The following is an 8,718-nucleotide window of genomic DNA, read 5'->3' as shown; positions in this document are numbered from 1 at the left end:
TCCCATTGATGTCAATGGGAGGTCAGAGACGGAAACGCCTGAAGAAAGGACATGACGCGTATTTCCCCCTAGAGGTTTTTTTCCGCTTGCGGGAAAAAAACGCCTCCGCCTCCCATTAAAATCAATGGGAGGTGATTTTGGAAGTTTTTTGTTGGGGTTTCCGATGTGGTTTCTGCGTCAATAACAGCGCCAAAAAAACGTTGTGAACTAGCTCTTAGAATGATGAAAATAAAAGGGTCAAATATACATATAATAGCAATACAAATACACAACATAAATGTTTAAAAACTAGTGGAGGCAAAGATACAGTGCCAATGTTTCCTATAGCAACCAACCAGACCACGTCTTTCATTGCCAAACCTGCTCTAGACTGATGGAAAGTGCAAAGTGATTGGTTGCTATGGAGAGCACTGACGCCTTTTGTCTGCGCTTCCCCTTATTCTCACCGCCGCTCGCCGGAGACCCCGCCCCCTTTCCCGTTCACAAGCCTGCCCCTACCATACCACTCTGTCTACCTCCGTGCGTCCTTCCGATGGAATGTGCGACGTGACGTCACGCTACGTGCGCTGACGGCGGCGGATTTCCCGTCGTACTTTGTGTCAGTTTGGAAGGCTACGGACTGTTCCCGGTGTCATGAGAGCGGAGATGACAGCGCCCCCCACTAATGAAGATGGCGGGGAAGACTGAGGAGATATAACAGCGGCCAGAGGAAAGGGGGAGGTAACGACGGGGTCTTTATGGGTAGGGGATAGAGACACAAAAGGGAGAATAGAGATGGAGGACAGTCACAAAGCGACGGAGAATACAATGATGGAGCCCGAGCAGCGGCGGCGGCTGTATGCAATAAACTGGGGGTCATACACAGGCAGGGAAATATGGAGGGGGGGTAGAATAAAGGAGATGCGGCTGTGGACTGTGCAGTCAGCAATGGTATAACCTGTACTGGAGAGCTGCACTAACTCAATAGAGGAGGGCAGTTTATAGGGTTAACCATGTTATTACAAGACAGTGAGGGATCTGTATTGCCTTCATGTACTGTAGGCTTGTGTGTGTGTGTATATATATATATATATATATATATATTACACTTCTTGATGACGTCTGTAATGTGCCTGCCGTCACTCAGTTATTTGCAAAGCTATTGATTTTTTTTTTTCGGTTTTTTTGAGGATCAATAGGGCAAGACATCTGCCTGGCAATAGATATTCACTTACCTGTCCTCTTTCTGACAGAGGTGACTTACCAGGGCACATTTTTTTTACACTAAGCCCCTGAAAACATTGTCCGTGACCAAAACGACAATATATAGCGCTGTGCGACGTGTTGTGCCATATAGTATCCAAGTAAAGTGGCGTGTAGTCGTTCCCTCTCCTAGTATGTAGTACACACCGTCCCAGATAAAATGGCATACACTCCTTGTATATAAACTGTGCAGTTGAATAAATTCTGTTATTCCCTGTTATCAGCCATCTCTGGCTGGGGAGAGGCTGACTAGTGTTTTCTTAAGTCTAGAAAAAAATCTTTGCTTTTTATTGATCACTACTATTCTCTAGAAAAAATTGTATACACGTGGGTTACTGATATTTACGGCTCTTTTTAAGTTGCAGGTTTTTTTTTTTATAAGATACCAACTTTAGGTTTACTTGCCCTTTAAAAAATATGAATCGATTGTACGTCAACACTGTAATAATAGAAAGCTGGTGTGTCCTGGCACGTGATCCGCTAATACAGTAATGGTGGCTGCAGTGTATGTGTGTGTGTATATATATATATATATTTTTTTTTTTTTTTTTATTATTAGAATTTATTTTTTTTGTTTACATGTCAATTGATATATTGAAATGGGAGGCATTTTCGGCCGGTTTTTGATGAGTTTTGCAGAGCGGTTTCCGCTCCAAAAAGCTCATCAAAATACTCTGTGTGAACAGGGCCCAAGGCTGGCTTCACACAGTTTTTTTGCAGGTGGAATTTCTGCCTCAAAATTCCGTTTGGAAGTTTGAGGCAGATTTTCCTCTCCCTGCACGCCGACTTTCTCGGCGTTTTTCGCCCGCGGGCATTGAGCGCCGCGGGCATTAAATGCAGCGTAATACGCTTTCTCTGCCTCCCATTGATGTCAATGGGAGGTCAGAGGCGTAAACGCCTGAAGATAGGGCATGTCCCTTCTTTCTCCCGCCAGACAGTTTTACCGCTCGCAGGAAAAAGACGCCTCCGCCTCCCATTGAAATCAATGGGAGGCATTTTTGGGCTGTTTTTGACGAGTATTGCGGCGCGGTTTCCGCGTAAAAAAACTCAGTGCGAACATAGCCTAAGTGATAGCCCACTGAAATCAGCATGCCTGTCACTTCTATATGCTGCCCTCAGACAGGGCAGCATAAAGAAGCCACAGATCCGCTTCAATCGTTTTGATGTCATAACCTTATAATTTATACAGAGATGAGCGTTACTACGTAGGCACTACTTATCTCTTCATGCTGAAGCAGGGTGTCACACATCACTTGTGTAGGAAGTTCCTTCTCTTGTGCCAAACTGATCGGCTGCCTTGAAGTATTCGCTCCCTCTTTAAAAAAAAGAGGTTCTTCAGCAGCTGTAGTGTTATTCAGCTCTATATAGGTGCGTATCATATCAATCCTTCAATGGTGGGCAGGAAGTGTCTCCTATTTATTATTAGGATATAGAATATTAGAGGCTCCCGCAGATTTAAAGGTCCTGTGGCCTCGTGCTTTTGTATAGTCAGGGAACTTCTTGGCGACTTGAAGTCGATCTGTCATCCTAGTATGTTGTCCTGTGTAACGGCAGCATATTATGGGGACAGGTCCTCTCTACTGTTAGTCCAGACGTCACAAAAAAATATTGTGCAGTTCAACTAATAGAGCCTAGCAAAGAGTACAGCAGATTGATAGTTATGAGTCCTATGTATTCATGTGACTGAGCAACGGCATGTATTCATGCAGATACACGGCAGCCTGTCTGTCATTGGGGAGTGCTACCTTCATAAATACAGCGGACTTCTAACTATGAACTCCTATTAGCCAAATGACACAATATAGGGCAGCATAGTAGGGCTGGGCGATTTTTGCCCAAAAATAAAATCTAGATTATTTTTATTTTTTTTCCCCCGTTTATTTAACAGTAATACCAAGAGATAGTTTAATAAATACATTTTCTTTATATAAATAGCTTTTGAACATATATTACTATAATTGTACGTAACTTCACAACTTTTAGCCTCTGCGAAAACTTTATCAGAAATACAATTTGGAAAAATCTATATCTAATTATAACTTCTGTGTTCCCCCAGCAGGGAACAGGTTAACAGAATCTATCATCAATGACGCGCTGCATGCATTAACATCTCTCTCTCTGCCCGTCACCACCTCATCGGTCTCTGACATTGCAGCGAGAGCAGTAGGGCAAGGCGGATACCACTGAGTGGGCACTCTGGGGAGAGATTACATTATAGTGTATGAAGTCTTAGCAGGACCCTGTACCGGCCCCACAATGGGGTGTTAAATTACATTAAGGCCGGATTCAAGCGACTGTGATTGGACAGTGAAAAATGGTCCGTGTGTCAGCCGGATTTCCCGGCCTGACCACGGTTCGTGTGAACGGGACTCCTGGCATCAGTCATTTAGGCAGTTTTTTTTGGCCAGTTTAATTGCCAAAAAAATGGCCATTAAAAACTGATCAATTGTCAGTTTTTCATGTTAATTTTGCATCCGTGTCTCCAAATGGATTTCCTTTGTCAGGATTTCTTTCTGTCCCAATCCCCTGAAAACACCACAGTGCCCATGTAGATAGTGCCACAATGTACCTGTAGATAGTGCCCACATAGTTCCACCCCCCCCCCCCCCCCCATTGTAGATTACATCACCTCTGAGGGGCTTCCTTGTAGTAGCTGCCACTAGGAGTTGAATCCCCGGCCAGAGGTTGCCGACACTCTGGCCGGGGATTCAGCCTCGGTGTAAGCTACAGTGGCGCTATCTACAAGAAGGGGGGGGGGGAGTGGGGGTGTGATCTACAGGGAGGGGCAGTATCTGCAGGACGTGTGGCTATATACTAGGAGTCCCTGCTTCCCCCACGGAACTGCTTTTCCCTACTCTATCCTTTTGCTCAGTACATAAAAGCAGGGACAGAACGGGGTGCAGCTTGTCAGGTAAGGCAGACCAGGCAGGTGGAGAGGCGGAGCTTCCTCCTGCAGCACGGCGCCACTAAAGAATCAATTCAACGATTCTGTTAAAAAAACAAAATCGTCAGAGGCCTTGAGGGCGAATTAATCTAATTAATTTGATTAATCGCCCAGCCCTACAGCATAGTATGTTGACAAATCTTCTTTAATATTTCTTATTCCACATTCATATGGCCAATCCATGCAGGAGCTGTATATTTTATGCCAAGAACGGGATCAGACCTTTGAGAAATGTTGAACTGCTTTGTCCTGATGGGATCCGATTTCATGTATGGCAGAAAACGGGCAGAGCTGTATTATTGGCTGTGAAAGTGATTAGAATATGTTTAAAATGACATTGTGCATGGACTCCATCTTGTTTGGTAGGCGTCTATTTTGGATCGTTGGAATCGATCTTGTGGCCTAGTAATATATTAATCAGTCAGAAGTTGCCTTGAAACAATTCTATGTTGAATGTTTTTATTATTCTTGTAAGGAGCAGATCAATTGTCTTTGGGAGAATGACATTGTTTACCATAAGGGAGGGGGGCAGCCTTGAAGAAGGGCTTTGTTTAAATGATTTAATGTTGTGCCATCTTATCTGCAGTCTCCATTCTCTAGTGAGAGAAGTAGAGACACATTAACTTGTGTATCTGAAATGTGTGTCTTCCCCATGTGACAAAGGACATGCCACCTGGGGGGGGGACCTTGGAGGGTGAAGAATCATTATAATGCATTGCAATATTCTCATTGGCTGAATCAGTCATTATCATATTGTAGATGATTGGTTGAAATCCAAGCATACACCTTTTCTGTCATCATACTTATATACTTGTTTGGATCAATAAAGACCAGAGAAGGATTTTGAGCATACTAGCATGGTCTCTTGTGTCATCTTTTCTCTCAGAGGTATTTTTATATATATATATATATATATATATATAATCTCTATCGATCACCTATGATTTGGAAACTGGATAAATCACTGGAGGGCGGGTATCGGTTGACATACCCATTACATATTTGTCTAATATATTTTGGCCTATGATTGCGTTAAATACAAAGGTATTGCAGTGTATTATAAAAGCGATCGGAGGATCGCATATTAAAGTCCCCTAGTGGGACTAGTAAAAAAGTTTAAAAAAATGAAAAACACACTTTTTCCCCTTACAAAATGCTTTATTATAAAATAAAAAAAAACTAAAAAAAGTTGCACAAATTTGGTATTGCCACGTCCGTAACGACCCCGACTATAAAGCTGTTACATTATTTAACCCGCACGGTGAACGCCGTAAATAAAAAAACAATGGAAAAATTGCTGTTTTCTGTGAATCCTGCCTTAAAAAAAAATTTGATCAAAAAGTCACATTTACTCCAAAATAGTACCAATGAAAACAAGTCGTCCTGCAAAAAAAAAAAAAGCCCTCATACACCTGCAACGGCAGAAAAATAAAAAAGTTATGGCTCTTCAAATATGGAGATACAAAAACAAATAATTTTGAAAAAAATTAGTGATGTACCCAAGGTGATGTATCCTACTGTATGCCTATTCAGTAGGTTATGTCTGTGTCGACGTTTACCTCTGACTGAAGAAAAAACATGATGTGAACAGGGCCTAATTTAGTAAAATCCACCAGAATTCTGTCGCAAATCTACTTTTTGCACCTACCTACAGTTTTGAAAGGGTCAATAGAACTGGAGTAGAGAAATGCGCCAACGTATTAGATTTAGACGTGTGCAATATCTGGGCGCAGTTTATTAGTGCACATGTGCTCCAACCGTGCGTTTCTAACATGCCTAGCGAATTGCGTTAAATATTGTTCCACGTGCACCATTTTAAATCAATGTGACGCAGTTTGTGCCATTATCAGTAATGCTTTATCGCACTATTGATAAATCTTTAGAGCAGGCAGAGTTGAAACAGTAAAGTATGGAGTTGTTGAGTGATTCTAGTGCAGCTGCAATGTGAGAGGTTCCCTGCAGAATTATTTAGGAACTGCTTAAATTGCAATTCCCTAATATAATATTGGTTTGAGGATGGTTTCCTATAGTTGTAGTAGGAATCTGAATCTACCGTGTTGCTCCTGAAGGATGTTCAAATTTATTGCAGCGTCTTCACCGAGCCATCTCACCCCTGGAGGTAGCGGGAGCGATTCTGGTAATGACCCTATGACAGGACTTTTTACGTGGTTTAGGCCTCATGCACACAACCTTTTTTTTTCATCCTGTAAATACTGGCGTAAATACGGGTCCTTGGTCACACGTATTCGACCCGTATTGCACCCGTATTTACGGACCCGTGCCTGTAAATACGGGTCCGGTGTCACCCGTATTTACGGGCACGTTTTTGGCTGCAAAATTGCACTGCAGTAATCGGCAGCCCTTCTCTCTATCAGTGCAGGATAGAGAGAAGGGACAGCCCTTTCCGTAATAAAAGTAAAAGAAATTCATACTTACCCGGCCGTTGTCTTGGTGACGCGTCCCTCTCTTCACATCCAGCCCAACATCCCTCGATGACGTGGCAGTCCATGTGACCGCTGCAGCCTGTGATTGACCTGTGATTGGCTGCAGCGGTCACATGGGCTGTAACGTCATCCTAGGAGGCCGGACTGCTGGAGGAAGAAGCAGGGAGTTCTGGGTAAGTATGAACGTGTTTTTTTTTTTTTTGTTTTTTTTTTACAGCTTTATCTATATTGTGTTCGGTAGTGTCGTGGAAATCCATCGCTCAAAATATATTAGACTGAAATTTATACGAGTCCAAACAGACTCTCAAGGCCAGACTCCATTAGTCAGTATCCTAATTAGGATATTTCACCGATATATATCGAGAGAGGAGAAGAAAACACACAGACACTCTGATATGTTCAAAATACTCCTCTGAAGGATTTATTACCAGACTCAAACTGTTAAACTGAAATTCAGAAGGGGTGTAGGCTTGAGGTAAACCAATCAGAGACAATGTAACAATATTTGTTATTCAGTAAAAAGCATACAATAAAATACATCCCAGATACATCATTATAATTCTTCACACATTATGTTTGCAGGTGGCCTTATCTCTCTTGGACAGAATATTCTCGTGGAGATGGGGGGGGGAGACCTTCCTTCACGCATACTTGCCACCCTCCCATCTCACTCCCTGTCCATTCTCTACCAACTTCGCATGGGAACCAAGGTCAAAGATAAAACATACGAAATCAACATTACTTGTATTAAAGGAACAATGACTTTTCTATTCACTACAATAAAACCAAGATGGGAACTCCAGACAAGATGGCTGCTGCACGAAACTAAATCATTTAAACATCATCACTTTCACATAATACATATCTTAGTAATTCGGCATCCTGCTTGATAATTCACAATGTAATTTCATACAGAGAATATAAGCAAATAAACCATCCTTCACAGTAGTCACTGTCCAGGGTGCTGAAAGAGTTACTGCCGATCGTTTAACTCAGCACCCTGGACAGTGACTATACACTGACGTTGCCTAGCAATGCTCCCGTAATTATGGGAGCCCCATAGACTTCCATGGGCCTGCCCGTGCCGTAATTACGGAAGCCCCATAGACTTCCATGGGCCTGCCCGTTCCGTAATTACGGGAGCCCCATAGACTTCCATGGGCCTGCCCGTGCCGTAATTACGGGAGCCCCATAGACTTCCATGGGCCTGCCCGTGCCGTAATTACGGAAGCCCCATAGACTTCCATGGGCCTGCCCGTTCCGTAATTACGGGAGCCCCATAGACTTCCATGGGCCTGCCCGTGCCGTAATTAAGGAAGCCCCATAGACTTCCGTGGGCCTGCCCGTTCCGTAATTACGGGAGCCCTATAGACTTCCATGGGCCTGCCCGTGCCGTAATTACGGCCTGAAATAGGACATGCTCTATATTTTTCAATGGCACGGGCACCTTCGCGTAAGCATACGGGGTGGTACCCGTGGCCAATAGAAGTCTATGGGCCCGTAATTACAGCCTGTGATTACGGTGGTTTTTACGTTCGTGTGCATGGGGCCTTAGAGTGGGAATAAGCTGTAAGGGAAATGCTATCTAAGCAATTCTCCAAAGTCCATCATTTCCATGCAGCCTGACTTCCGAGTGTTTTAGACTAAGTGTTTACGTCTAAGCTGGGGATAGTTATTTACCGTGTATGTAGAATCTGTATTGGCTGGAGATTCAGGACTGCAGATGCTGTAAACCATTCCCTTCAAAAGTACTTGCAGCTGAATTGATGCCAGATAGTGTTTCATTTCCACAATTTGAGGGCCACTAGCCATAAAGAGCGACTTAGTGTAAAGTACATTTCCAAAGATTTATATAGAAATATCTTGCTAGAACTTTGTGTTTGTGGTGACTCGTGGATTATGAAAGGGTTGTTTGGGACTTTAAAGAAAAATGTGCAAAGAGCAGGAAAGTGGTCTAAGCGGTGGGCACGAGATCGCTGATGCCAGATACTTTACGTGTGTAAAGATACTGTCAGGGACCACTAAAATGGTGGTGAATTTTTGTTCGCCCATCAAGGTCAAAATTTACTTTTTTGCCACAATTTTGGT

General features: G+C 43.1%; 1 protein-coding gene across 3 annotated transcripts in view; it reads left to right on the top strand.

Moving 5' to 3' along the window:
- Window positions 1–468: 468 nt before the first annotated feature.
- SIN3B (SIN3 transcription regulator family member B) overlaps window positions 469–8,718 on the top strand; it is a 75,423-nt gene continuing 67,173 nt past the window's right edge. For all 3 annotated transcript variants that reach the window (XM_075825320.1, XM_075825319.1, XM_075825317.1), the window contains exon 1: window positions 469–720. The gene's annotated coding sequence lies outside the window, so the exon portion shown is untranslated. The remainder of the gene's footprint in view (window positions 721–8,718) is intronic.

The sequence above is a fragment of the Rhinoderma darwinii genome, chromosome 1 (assembly GCF_050947455.1).
Source record: "Rhinoderma darwinii isolate aRhiDar2 chromosome 1, aRhiDar2.hap1, whole genome shotgun sequence".
In the NCBI taxonomy this organism is placed as follows: Eukaryota; Metazoa; Chordata; class Amphibia; order Anura; family Rhinodermatidae; genus Rhinoderma; species Rhinoderma darwinii.
Note: the sequence above shows the minus strand (reverse complement) of the source record. Positions and strands in the feature narration are given on the sequence as shown.